General features: G+C 35.6%; 1 non-coding gene across 1 annotated transcript; it reads left to right on the top strand.

Annotated features, from left to right (window-relative positions):
* The first annotated feature begins 520 nt into the window (after window positions 1–520).
* LOC121216346 (small nucleolar RNA R71) lies at window positions 521–627 on the top strand. Its single transcript, XR_005912516.1, has one exon. It is a non-coding gene; the product is annotated as a small nucleolar RNA R71 (small nucleolar RNA).
* Window positions 628–14,696: the final 14,069 nt, after the last annotated feature.

Raw genomic sequence — 14,696 nt, 5'->3', positions numbered from 1 at the left:
GCTGGGTTGGTCTAGGATGGGCGTATGTGTTACTAGGTCTAGCCCCTTGGCTACTGCAGGAGAAATTAGGGTGGTTTCACCATGATGGGTTATGAGAATTGGATTGTAGTCCTTGCCTTTCTTGGTTTTGGTTCTGGTTACCCATATAGTACACGAATTCTGGGTTCAATGGACATTCTTCAAATAGATGTCCTTCCCCACAATAGACACAAGATACATTTTCAAATTGATTTGGTGGTTGTGCTGTAAAACTATTGAACTCATTAGTGGTAAAATTATTAAGCATTGAGGAAATCGAGGATACCTGAGATACGAGTGAAATGCGAGCATCTACTTCATGTATTCTAGTGACTCATCTTCCTGACACTACTTGATTGGTTGGCCACTGATAAATGTTGCTGGAAATCCTCTCAATGATTTCATAAGCCTCATTATAAAACTTAGAACTGAAACGTCCACTGCCATCCTCGTGTAAGCATTGAGACCATTATAAAATGTCTCAAGTTGGATACAATGTGGGATTCTGTGACAAGGGCACTTTTGTTATTGTTCTTTATACCTTTCCCATGCCTCATACAAGGACTCATCATCCATTTTTTGGAAAGCAATGATCTCATTCCTCAACTTAGCATTCTTGCTAGGCAGGAAATACTTCATGAGGAATCTTTCTGCTAACTCTTGCTATGTGGAAATTGAATTTGGTGGCAATGAGTTTAACAGTTCAATCAGGCTCAAGCTGTGTCTCTTAGCGAATATGGGAACAACTTCAATCGTAGTGCATCTTTGGGTACTCCGGCTAACATTAAAGAATCACTCATCTCTATCAGCATTCTTAAGCAGGTGAGGATCTTCGGTAGGCATTCCATTGAATTGGCCCACTGTCAGAAGCATATGGAACATGACTGGCTTCAACTCGAATTGTTGTGCCTCGATTTCAAGTCTCCTAATACCCGGATTATGATCATGAAATACTGGCACAGCATACTGTCTTAAAGCTCTATCCCTATCATCAGCAATAAGGATAGGATTTTGCCATGTTTCCTTGACTTGGATTTTCAAAGTTCTTCTCTTTGATCCTTCTTTGACTTGCTTGTTTTCTCTGCTGTCAGAAAATTCTTTCAATCTAAGGGTCTACGGAGAGTAAATCCATGATTCGATCAATACTCATAAACACCTAAAACAAACACAGAAAAATTAATTAAGTTAAAATTGAACAGAAAAATAAAACAAAATACAAAATTAACAAATTCATAAATAATGGCTTTTTAAAACAGTCCTCGGTAACGACGCCAAAAACTTAGAATGAAAAAAAATGTGCAAGTGTACACAATCGCAACAAGTAATAAAATGACAAGTAAATGTCGAGTTATCATACCCACAGGGACTGTGAAAAGAATTGTTTATGAATGCAATTTTAAAAACACTTTGGTAAAAAAAAATATTTTGATTTGAGGAGGTGATTAAAAACTAGGTTTTAACTAAGTAAAATAAATAAAAATAAAACAAAAGTTCCAATGCACGATTTCAAAAGATGATTTTAATCAAAATGACATAATTGTGTTAGATTAATTACATTTCTTAACTTAGAATTATTCAACTCATGTTCATGTTGTTACGAATAAATTCACGACAACTCAGTAATTTGCTAACTTATGAACATACTTACCTACCAAAATCCATTTATCTCTTAACTATTTCTCTATGTCAATTCAGCCAATTAAACAAATTTTAATAAGCAAATGTGTTAGTGCACATACATACTTACGAAATTAAAATAATCTCTTGTACATATCTCTATGCCAATTCAAACAATTAATTTAATCTCATAATCACATAAAAGATTACGTGAGGTAACAATGTATTTCTACCTTGAAACAGTTTAAGCACAATAATCTTGCAAGTTATACAAGGCTAATGTATCATTAGATATTGTTGCTAATTTAACCTTAGCTACCTTAGATGATTAAACATGCATTGATTAAGTATCGTGTCAATTAATTACAATTACATTCCATTTAAATAATTAATTCATTAATTACCTTACAATTGTAATGCAAGAATAACATAGTCATGGTTTTACTTAATTAAACATCTTATCGAGGCCTATAACAACACGAATACAATTTTAATAACTCACGTAGACAAAATGCAATCAACCTAACACGAATTAAATTAAACATATCAACATCACAAATATTCATAGATATGTTCATCATAACGACAACAAAATTAAAAGGATAAAGAACAAGAATCAAATCGGTGTTTCTCCGAGGCTTGACCAGTTTGCTTCGCTCCTCCTTCTCCGCTTGTTCTTGTTGAACCGAGGCTTCCACAAACACTTTAATACTAATCCAAATGGTGGTTGAATGTGTAACAGCCCTTACCTATATACATTGCCAGGACGAGAATAGGGCATTACCGAGCTAAAATGTAAACATACACAGAACTGAGCCATAAAATTTCTTTTGAACACAAAACTGTACATACACATGCAAATTGTCCCTAATACGGGCGTACAAGGCCCAAAGCATACATCGAGGGTAGTTCAGGACTAAACCATGAAATTTAGGAAATTTTTCATAAAATAGGGTCATATGCCTATGTGGACATAAGAACACGCCCATGTGCCCTTGGCATGCCCGTGTTCCCAGGCTATGTAACTCTCTGTTTATGACGTCAGCATCAATTTAAGATCACATGGCCGAGTCACATGCCCGTGTGCTAGGCCGTGTGGCGAATTTAATTTTCGCATTTAAAGTGAAAACATCACATGGCCTGGGCACACACCCATGTCCTAAGGCCGTGTCCTCCACACAGTTGAGACACACGGCCGTGTCTTTACCTGTGTGTTTACTACCATGCATACTGACTTGCAAAACTAGGGTGTAGGGGACACACGACTAGACAACACACCCATGGGGCTGATCGTGTGTCACACAGGGCCTAGACACATGCCCGTGTGTCTACCCATGTGGACAAAATTAAGGTTATTTTCCAAGCCTCTTGTCACCATTAACAACCCCTACACACGCTTATATGCCAATGGTGATTGTCATGGCATAAAAGGGTTACTTAGACATCCATAGCTTTAACTCATGCATGATTAATTCATATCAATTATACCTAATTGGGACTCCTTGACTGGTAAAGTTCATTCAATTCAATTCTTTACCTTTATTAATATAGTGACCATGCTAATTGACATCATTTATCCATCAAACATAAATTCTACATTGTATCAACCATTTGACACACACCACAAAAGTAATAACACATCTCATGCATGTAATAATATTTAGGGATTTCTACCCAATAATCAATATGAACCATATTTCATGGCCATATACAAAATGGAATAATATATCAAAATGAGCCATCATTTTGGCTAACAAATATGACACATATAACAAAATACTAAGTCCCCTATACATGCCATACTTAAATGTAGTAAACTAATTATACCCCCAAGGATTTGTTGATAGTGTGACTCGAGCTTCGACGTCCACGATCCCCGAGCTAGCTTGACGATGCTATAAGAAAGAGGAAAAGAGAGAGGGGTAAGCATATAGCTTAGTAAGTCGTGTGAAAATAATAAACAACAAAAGTCATGAAATTCATGGATTAAACATGCTATCAATTACTAACACATTATCATATTACACATTGAACATATTGAGAATTGATAATAAATGCCTTTGAACATCTTGCTTATTTTACTCTATCATAACCATACCAAATTTCCCAACATGAATCGAGTCCAATACTCATGAAGTTTACGTACATTCTTACTCATTCTACCCCACTTCTTAACCATAATCTTGAACGACTCGTTGAATCACTCGGAATACTAAAGGACATTCAGAATCATCATGCACCATATAGAATGCCAAAGCCATGTCCCAGACATGGTCTTACATGGGTCTACATATCGGTGTCATATCCTAGATATGGTCTTATACGAAATCTCACATCGGTGCTGATGCCATGTCCCAGACATGGTCTTACACGAAATCTTATATTAACGTCATATCCCAGATATGGTCTTACATAAAATCACATACCGAGGCCGATGCTATATCCCAATATGGTCTTACACTAGCACACATATCAATGCCGATGCCATATCCCAAACATGGTCTTACACTGGCTATCATATCAACGCTGATGCCATGTCCCAGACATGGTCTTACACTGGCTCTCATTAATCGTGGTGTCATGATATCCAAGTCCTAGGCATTTCTTGGGGTCATTCGGGACTTTCGAGATATGAAGCTAACACCAATCTTTCAATAAATCATCACAGCCAATTTCATTAAGACATTCAAACAAACATCATACAACATCAATTATTAAACGCATGATAATGAGATTGTTAAATTACTTACGCACAACTTACCTCGGTGCAAAATATGACAAATTTGCAATTTAGTCCACAACCTTGCCTTTTCTCGGTCAAGGTCTATCCCGCGTCCTTCTTGACCTATAATAGCTCTTTTAGCTCATTTAATACATGCACTATTCAATTCAGTCTAAAAATCACGATATGGAAAAATAATAAATTTTCCCCTAAAATTTCATAAAATTACAAAATTGCCCCTAGGCTCGTAAAATAAAAAGTACCTATTTTCCTCATTTTTCAAGCCTAGCCAAATCATTTTATCTCCTATACCAACTCACATTTTTCATTTATTCACACATTTACAAATAGTTTCTACAATTTTTACAATTAGGTCCTTTTTATCAATTTCACCAAAAACCACATAGTAAAGTTGTTCATCACACCTCAAGCTTTCATATTCTTCCATTAGACATCAAAGCACAAGCATATCATTCATGGGTATATTTTTGAACATGAACCCTAGCTTAAATTAAGGGTAGAAATAACTAAATCGAGCTAACGAGGATTTCAAAAATATAAAGAACATGAAAAATTGGGCTAGGATGCACTTACTTTGAGGTTGAAAGATGAAAGAAACCCTAGCTATGGCTTCTTGTGAAATTCGGACAAGGAAGATGAAGATGGACATAATTTTTTACTATTTTTCCCTTTTAATTCTTTTAATAACCAATGGACCAAAATGCTTTTCCATTAAAACTTTGATATTTTATCCCTCCTATGTCGATTTTTGTCCATAATGACATATAATGGTCTAATTTCCAAATAAGGACTTCAAATTTCAAATCTCATCACAATTTAACCCTTAAATCAAGTAGAACACATGTTTTTCACTTATTGCAACTTAGTCCTAATAACTCAATTGGACACCTTATCAGTAAAATTTCTTATTGATATTTTCACACAGACATGCATTTATATCATGGACCTCATAACTTTCATAAAATAATTATTTCTATCTCAAATTCGTGGTCTCAAAACCACTATTTCGACTAGGCCTTAATTCGGATGTTCCAAAATGACTCTTTTTCAAGTGGTGAAATCGGCAAAGGAATAGGGAAAGAATGTAACATCTCGAAATAGGGCCTAAATGGAATAGTGGTTGCGAAACCACAAATCTGAGATAGAAAAGTTTATTTCGATTAATTTTTTTTATGATTTACCGAGTGATTAGATGCATGTGTTAGAGTATTGATAAGAAATTTTATAGATTGCATGTTTAATTTGCCTATTAGGGCTTATTTGCAGAAGTTACTGTAACAGCCCGATTTAGGGCCTAAACGGAATGATGGTTTTAGAACCACGAATTCGAAGTCAAAAAATTTATTTCGATTAAGTTTTAAGGTTTATTTATTGATTAAAATATTGTGTAAAAATATCGTTAAGAAATTTTACTGATAAAGTGCTTAATTGGACTTTTAGGACTAAATTGCAAAAGTTACAAAATATGTGTTCTAATTCATAAGTACTTGATTGAAATGGGGTTTTAAAGAGGAGGTCGCTAAATGGTAATTAGACCATTATATTTTGTTTGGAAAAAAATGGGCATGAATAGGACAAAATTTTAAAGAAAGGCCTTAAGGGCATTTTAGTCATTTGGTAATTAAAAGAAATAAAAAGGGAAAATAAAGCCAAAATTGACTCATCATTTTCATGGATGCCGAAATTAGCATGGGGGAAGCCATGGCTAGGGTTTTCAAGCTTTCCAAGCTCAATAGTAAGTCCGTTCTAGCCCCGGTTTTCAAGTTCTTTATGTTTTTGGAATCATGGTAACTTGATTAAGCTTATTCTAGCAATAATTTAATCTAGGGTTCATATTTGGAAAAATACCCATAGGTGAAATGTGTTTATTTTGATGTTTTATGGTAGAATATGAAGGCTAAAATTATGTTAAACAACTTTTGCTAAGCGGTTTTAAGCAAAAATGAGTAAAACGGCTTAATCGGTAAAAGTTGTTATTGTTCATAACTATGTGTTAGAGTGAGAATTTGATGTTTCAATAGAAGGGAAAAATGATCACCATGTCATAAAACATAAGAATAAGGGATGAAGTTTAATTGCCGAGCCTAGGGGCAAAAGTGTAAAATGCAAAAGTTTAGGGGCAAAATTGTAATTTTTCCAAAGTTTGAGTTAAGGACTGTTTTGAATAGTACATTAATTAACTAAGTAAAATATGATGTTTTAGATCCCGAAAAATGAGATTTGAACCTAGAATGGGAGAAAAATCGAAAATCGGGAAAGTTGGTAAAATGGCTGTTTTAGTATCGAGGTAAGTTCATATGTATAATAAGCATTAATTTATGCATGTTTCAATGTAAAATTAATATATTTACTATGATTGCCGAGGTGTTGAAAGTAAGTATAATTATGATGATTTAAATGTTCAATATTAATTCGACATGGAAATGAGAAAGTATGTAAGTTTGTATGTAAATAATACATTATCCTTATTACGTTTTTATATTTCAGCATATTTTATGTATTATAGCTGATTTTTGAATCATAATTGACTATTGGAAGAATGGAATAAAGTATTAGAAAGTGAGATACTTCTCGTTTGAACCTTCGGAATCGAAAGATACAAGTGGTATGTAGCTAGGTCACATGTGTAGTACGGGATGTATACTGTGTGTACAAGAGAGCTACGAGACATTATGAGGTAGCGAGGTCGCATGGGTGATACTACAAGAGAGCTACGAGATAGATGTAGCTAGGTTGCATGTGTGGTTCTAGGTGAAGGACACCATGTAAACAAGAGAGCTACGAGATAAAGTGGCTAGGTCACATGGGTGATACTATGTGTACACCATATGTACAAGAGAGCCAAAATTATGTGTATAATCGAGCTAGGTCACATGAGTGGTGCTAAGCGAAGGCCACTATGTGTACAAGAGAGCTTCGATTTTAAAGGTGGACTGTGTGCGATACCATCGCGTATCTGTTATTATTCTGAAGTGTTCAACTGGGAAATTGATTAAATGAAATTGTGTATGACTTTGTGAAGATAAGTGTAAGTATATACGTGTGTAACTTTTGAGTAATATGCTTGATATGTGATTGGAAATTGGAAAGATTGTTATGGGTAAGTGATGAATACAATTGAAGTGTGAAAGATTAGAATTGACAATAAAACTGTTCTGGATAGTTGCAGTGACAAGAATCTAAAAATTTATTAAAAATAGTAAAAATTGAATTAGAGATTGAATGAGATATCAAATTAAATTTTAATGAGTCTATTTTCATATAACAGAAACAGAGCAAGCAAATGAATTCTATATTCTGAGATATTTAAGTTTTTATGAGACTAGTTCAGAATGACTACGTGATCCTCTGTTCTAAATTTGAAAAATCATTAAAAATTTTAGAAAAATAATTATGGGATATAATTTTTATTTTTGAAATCCTTAATGAGTCTAGTATCAAATAAAATAAACGATAACATCATATGAATTCTGTACTAAGAGAAAATTTATTTGTAGTGAAGAGTGGTCAGGGCAGTTGAGCCGTGAAATAGGGGTAACTTCAATGAATAAATTGTAATAATTGGCTAGACCAAAAATTCTAAAAATTTTATGGTAAGAATATACATGAATCTATTTTCAAGTAAAATTAACTTTTTGTAATTTGGAGTTTTGTAGCTCTAGAAATAAATAATTTAGCAGCTGGTACTCTTCTAGATAGCTTATTTTGAACCTGCTTATAATTGTAATAGTGAAAGTATGTGTGTTTGTGATGGTAATGTTCTGGGAACATATTGTGACTTTGTTTAATGTATGATAATGTATTGTTTATTAATATTTACATATTTACTTACTAAGCTATAATGCTTACTCCCTTCCTTTCCTTTTTCCTATAGTGTCGCAGATGTTGGCTCGAGTTGGAGGTCACCAAAGGTTAAATCACACTATCAAACTATTGATCGATATATAAAGGTTTTAAAGTATTTTTAAGTCTTTGGCATGTATGGGGACTCGTTTAATTATTATTAAGTTGCTAGGAGTTGGCCTAAAATGCTGACCTATGTTATTTGAAGGTCTTTATTATATAAAGTCATTTAATGTACATAGTCTTGAATATGTTTGAAAAGTTTAAAATTGATGAAATTTTATGTCTCAGTTTTAAATGATTACAAGTACTCAAGTCCAGTAATACCTCGTGCCCTGTTCCGGCGTCGGATACGGGTAAGGGATGTTGCAAAGAAATTGAAGAACACTGAAGAGAGAAAAGTAAGAGAGAAGTGAAGAATGAATGGTTTTGGGATGTGTTTGAAGTGAGCAGCCAAGGTGGTATTTATAGGTTGAGAAGGCTGCTAAAAATATCCAAAATCAGCAGCCAAAGGCTCCCCCTATGTTCGGCCGCACATGTGGCATGTTTCAAGATTTCAAACATGCTATTTTTAGGTAGGGGCATATCTTGAAAGGCATGAATAGTGGAGGGGTTTGAATGCAAATTGAAGGAGTCTTTAAGGGCCATTTTGTAAGCCAAATAATCAGCCAAACAAGCTAATTGGGTCAGCATGTGGGACGTTTTGGGCTGCCTAGTACTCGGTAGGATCGATTTTATTGGTTCAGCTCAATTGGAACCATTTTCATAATTAATTAACTATAATTTATTTAATCCAATTAAGTTGGAATAAATTTAAAATTAATTATATTATAAGTTAATATTCATAAATTGGACGACCTTCGGCTGGAAATATAATCCGCCTTGATGCTTTGAAATTACTTCTCGATTTTGTGCTTCTAGTAGTGTCTGCCAAGCCATTTTTCACCCTTTGTGCAGATCTGTCGAAAATGATCAAAAATTTATTATAAAATTAATTAAAATTTACAATATTAATAATTTAAGTAAAATTTAATTATTTTATAATAATTATATATTTTTCAACAAGAATTTTACCGAAACTGCATGAATTTGAGTTAAAAAGGGCATGCAAAAGTGTGTATATTTTCGTGTTTCCAAATACCATTAGAAGGCATTTTAGGTCTATACTAGACACTCGATCGTAACACAGGAAGTCTAATGTCACAACATAGAGAGAAGAATGGAGAAAAGATGAAATTTCCTTCGATGTCGCAACACTGACTGAGGGTATCGCGACATAACTTTGAAGACATCCCAAAGAGGATCATCCTGACTTTTATGCCACGGCACAGATCCTGTTGTGTCACGACATCAACTCTGGGAAGGAAAATAATTATGAAGCAAGGTCATTTTAGTTTGCACAATCGAACAGAAAGCTCGGGAATGTCAGCTAACCTAAGGTTAAGGACGACGACAACAACCTAAAGCCTATAAATAGGCTCTTTTAGCACATGTTTTGGGCACCATTCCATTAACCTAGATTCATTCTTTAGATTTTGTTTTGTTTTCTTTCTTTCTTAGGATTTTCAAATTTTAGTTTATTTATTCCTTGCTTTCCTTCAAGAAATCTGATTTGTAAAGATGATCAACTTCTAGGGATTCATGTTTTTGTTTGTATAAAACGGGCTTTTCTTGAACTACACACTTCAATTCATTCACCATGTTTTATTCTTCCATCTATTCCATGTTGTTTATAAAATCCACGAGGGAACTAATCCTTTTTTGGGGATTAGCAAGTAGAGGCATGATCTATTAACTATTTTGTAGGGTTACTCAATGAATCAGCTATTTCGAAAAGGAAGACTATGAAATAAACCCTAGGCCTAACAACCTAGATAGCCATCAAGGTGGGAATTAACCCAAAATTGGTATTGTCCATCCGTGAACACCTTCACCCCAAGCTATTCTGGACTGTAAGGCCAAAAGATAAGTAGTCCTTCTTAACTCGTTATGTTAGTGGAAGATCATGAGATCCTACTAGGGTAGCGACTAGTTGGTTGACGAGGAACCCGAAATGACAGTTGATTGGGTTTGCCGAAGCAAGCTAATCACCTATCATCAGATTTGATTTCTTCTAATTTTTCTATCTATTGAAATTTAGTTTTCTTTTATGTTTTTTTTAATTACTATAAAAATCCCAAAAATCTCTTATGTTTTTGTATTATAACTTAATTAAAGTATTAAGTAGAACTTTTATTGATCCAGCCTTCAAATCCCTTAAGTACAATTCTCGGAGTACTCACCCACTCCATTGTAAAACTATATTACAACTAGACTTGTATACTTCCAGATAATGCCTCGTAATTTTATATTTTAATGCAATATTCACACTCTAGACATTATTACGTTTGGAGGTGGTCAATAAAACTCCCTGGGTCTTTCATTTTGGGAGGTAGTTTCTTTTCTAAAAATGCGCTACACTCCTTTGTCAATGCCATTGTCTTCCCTAAATCTTTTCTTTTTGGAGAGGATATCCTTCATTAATTTTACATAAATGGGCATTTTCTCCAAAGATTCCACCAATGGGATATTGATGTGAAGTTTTTTAAGTAGATCCAAGAAATTCTTGAATGAACATCTTGCTTTTGTTGCTAGAGTCTTTGAAGATAAGGAGATGGTGGAATCTTAGTGTTAACTAAAGAAATCTTTTGCGGTAATGCTTCTACAATTGTCACGGGTGTTGAACTTTCAGGTCTAACTTGTTGTGACAATACCTCAATAGGAGTCGCAAAATCTGACTTCTATAAAATGGGAATTTTAGCATTCGATTAATCTTCCTCTTCGTTCTGAGAGACAACAGACTTCTCTTCAGCCTCAACAACTTTGGGTTCCAACATCTTTCCACTCCTCAAGGTGATAACTTTACAATGTTTTTTGCCTACACTTCTCGAATTTTCAGTGGCGCTCAGAAAAGCATCTTGGGGTCTACTTCGAAGTTTGTTAGTTAGCTGACCCATCTTGTTTTCCAAATTTCTCAAAGTTGCATCATTCTTTTCCATATATGCTTTCAATAGATTCTTCAAATTGTTGAAAGATTTAACTTGTAGAGGTTTATAAACTTGTTGAGAAAACCTTGGCAATTGATTTAGTCGAGATTGCATATAAAAGTTGCTAGGACTAGCCCCTTGATTCCTCCATGAGAAATTTGGATGATTTTGCCATGAAGGATTGTAGAAATTTAACTGCGGTCTTGGGCCACTCTTATTCTGATTTTGGTTTCCCATATAGTACATGGATTATGGGTTTGATGGATAATTTTTTATCATATGATTGTCTCCGTAGTACACACATGAAATGTTCTCAAATTGGCTTGGCTGCCAACTTGTCAATTTACCCTTGAAACTATTAGTAGTAAAGTTCTTAAGCATGGAAAACATAGAACATACCTGAGCTGCCAATGAATTAAGTGCAACCACTTCATGTACTCCTGCCACTCTTCTTCCTATTGTTGTTTGATTACTCAAAAACTAATAATTTGTAACACCCCAAACCCAGCCTCGACGTTACAAATGAATCTGACGTGTCACATCGAAGAGTCAATTTGAAAAAGGTTCATTATTGAATTTTAGATCCCCTTTTAATTAATTGCTATTGAAAATGTTAGTGTTGTACAATCAATGCATGTTGACCACGTATTGGTCCTATCAATTTTTACGAGTTCGTTAATCTGAATTAAAACCACGAAATCTTTCCTAATTAGAAACTTAAAGTTTGAAATGTGTGATTTTCTCTGAAAATAGTTGTTATTTTGAAAACCTGATTTTCCTAATCTAGCAGTTGTAGTGAGAAGTTGAAACCAAATAAAAGTTAAAACCTCAAATGGCTTTATTACCAAATCAAACTCAAAAATAAAGTTCAAAATCGTTAAGTCTAAAGCAGATAAACAATGTTCACGTGGCCACCTCCGAGTCCCTTACGACTCCAAATCAATTAAGGTTGGGGATTAATTGTACAGTCAGAGGAAAAAGGTGAGTTTATGAAAACTCAGTGTGTAATCCCCTAGCGGTCAAACAAAAGGCAGTGCATGTGAAAACAGCCTGGGCCTAAGCCCAATTCAGAATCATAATAGTCTGGGCTTTGGCCCTATACAGTAACAATATGGGCCCAAGCCCAATACAGTAACAGTACAATGCAGATATACAACCCAACCCAATCCAACCAGCACACCACCCGTACCAACCAACACACCATGTAGGAATTAAATTGACCTACCCAACCAACACACCAATATAGCAGTGAGGCTGCTAATAGTAATGTAGTAAAGCTGCTAATAATAGTATCGTGGCAAAGTCACCAGTATCAGAATATGTGGCTCAGCCACCAGAACAGCAAATACGTGGTAAAGCCACTGGTACAAAACTTCCTCCAAATCAAACCCCTTCCCCGTGCAGATGTCATCTTATAACTATAACATGCATACAAAAATTCATACTCAGATACAATCACACTTATATCATACACTCATCAGTCAACCCACATCTAGGGGTATAATGGTCATTCCCATCCATTGGAGGTAAAATAGTAATTTTACCCTTAAGGGGTACTTTAGTCATTTTACTAAATTTGGGTCTCAGTACAGCTAATGACCCTTTAGATGGTCCACAGTCGTCTCGAATGACTCAGATCACCTATATGACCACAACGATGTAAATATGCCCAAAGCCCATTACTCAGACCAAGTGGGCCCACATGCGCGTGTGGCCTATTTAGCCCAACCTCAGTCGCGACTATGCAATCACCGTAGCCCAATCCATTATTTTCCACTCACCGTAAACTTTATTCGTGTGGGGCCCATGAGCTTATTGGGCCCACAAGGCCCATTTTGGCCCAACGTGGCCCATAATGGCCCAAGCACCCAAAAACGCTCGTGGTGGCCTCTACCGCCTGTCCCCCATGATTTGTGGGCTTAGTTTACCTCACGAGTGATCGCACAATCGTAAGGCCTCAAATGTTGTAGTTTAACTTTTCGACTTTTACCAATTCACAATTAAACAAGGGGTTGTGATTACACACCTGGGTTTACGAAAATGAGAGAATCTTCTACGAGTCCCAAAGCCTAAAATCGATCAAACATTCAGTTAGTCTCCACTTAAATCAATCGCAATCAACTAATCTCTAACGCAGCTCTTCTACTTACCCTGATCGAAAAGAGGGTGGCCAACTGCTTCTGGATTAGTTAGGATCGATCACACGTATCTAGGTACTTAACTACACACACGAAAAATTAATAGGTAGAACTAATTAAAAAAATAGCCTAAAACCCATAAAGATAACACTTTAAGAAACTAGGAGTAATCGGCCTACACCCAAACCAATTAAATTACCGAGAATACCTTACTCAAGTATTGGAAGATAGGGTTTCGATGGTTTGAGAACGTTCTATGCCCTTTGTTTCTCAGTGATACCTGGAATCCACGAACACACATCATGGAATAAAAAAAGGTCACCGATTGAAAAATATACAGAATTAAGAGAAGGGTTATTCGGCTTTAAGAAGGTAGTAGAAGAAACAGAGTTGACAATCAATACACGATATACTTACCAATAGCAGAGAAGCATAGAATTTGGCCAACCAAACTAACCGTGTAACACATAAATTAAATGATGAACAAAAGAAACAGGGAAATGTTTGAAGAAAAGGGAAGGAAGTTTCGACAAAGATAGTGATAAGTACGACAGCAGGGTTTGGCCAAAGAAGAGTGTGAAGAGGGGAAAAGAAAAATGGGGTATTAGAGAAAGGCAATAATCAGCCAAAGACTTCAAGAAAGACATAATCCCCCACAGAGTACTCGATCTCTTTACGCTTTACGTCTCCATAAGACTTCTGCCTACTAGATGAGTCCTTTAGCCGGTCTCGAATCAGTTTTACTTTGTCTTTAGTATCAGAAATTAGTTTCGGCCCCAGAATTCGCCGCTCACCCAACTCAATCCAACAGGTAGGAGTACGACACCTACGACCATATAACGCCTCGTACGGTGCCATTTGAATACTGGACTGGTAGCTATTGTTGTACGCAAATTCTGCCAGTGGCAAATAGTCCTCCCAGCTGTCTCTGAAATCAATTACACAACTTCTTAACATGGCTTCCAGCATCTGAATCACCCTCTTTGACTGCCCATCTGTCTAAGGGTGGAATGCAGTGCTGAAATCCAATCATGTACCCAAAGCCTCGTGTAACCTCTTCTAGAATCGAGATGTGAATCTAGGATCTCTGTCAGATATGATAGAAATCGGTACACTATGCAGTCTTACAATCTTGGCCACATACAACTTGGCCAACTTTTGCAACGAGTAATCAGTGCGGACCGGTATAAAATGGGCAGATTTAGTCAATCAGTCTACAATCATCCATATCGAATCCTTCTTAGTAGGCGTTAAGGGTAGCCCACTAACAAAATCCATGGTTACCCTATCCCACTTTCAGAGTGGAATTTT

Source organism: Gossypium hirsutum, chromosome A02 (genome assembly GCF_007990345.1).
Source record: "Gossypium hirsutum isolate 1008001.06 chromosome A02, Gossypium_hirsutum_v2.1, whole genome shotgun sequence".
In the NCBI taxonomy this organism is placed as follows: domain Eukaryota; kingdom Viridiplantae; phylum Streptophyta; class Magnoliopsida; order Malvales; family Malvaceae; genus Gossypium; species Gossypium hirsutum.
The sequence above is the reverse complement of the archived record's forward strand: the minus strand, read 5'-3'. Positions and strand labels throughout refer to the sequence as shown.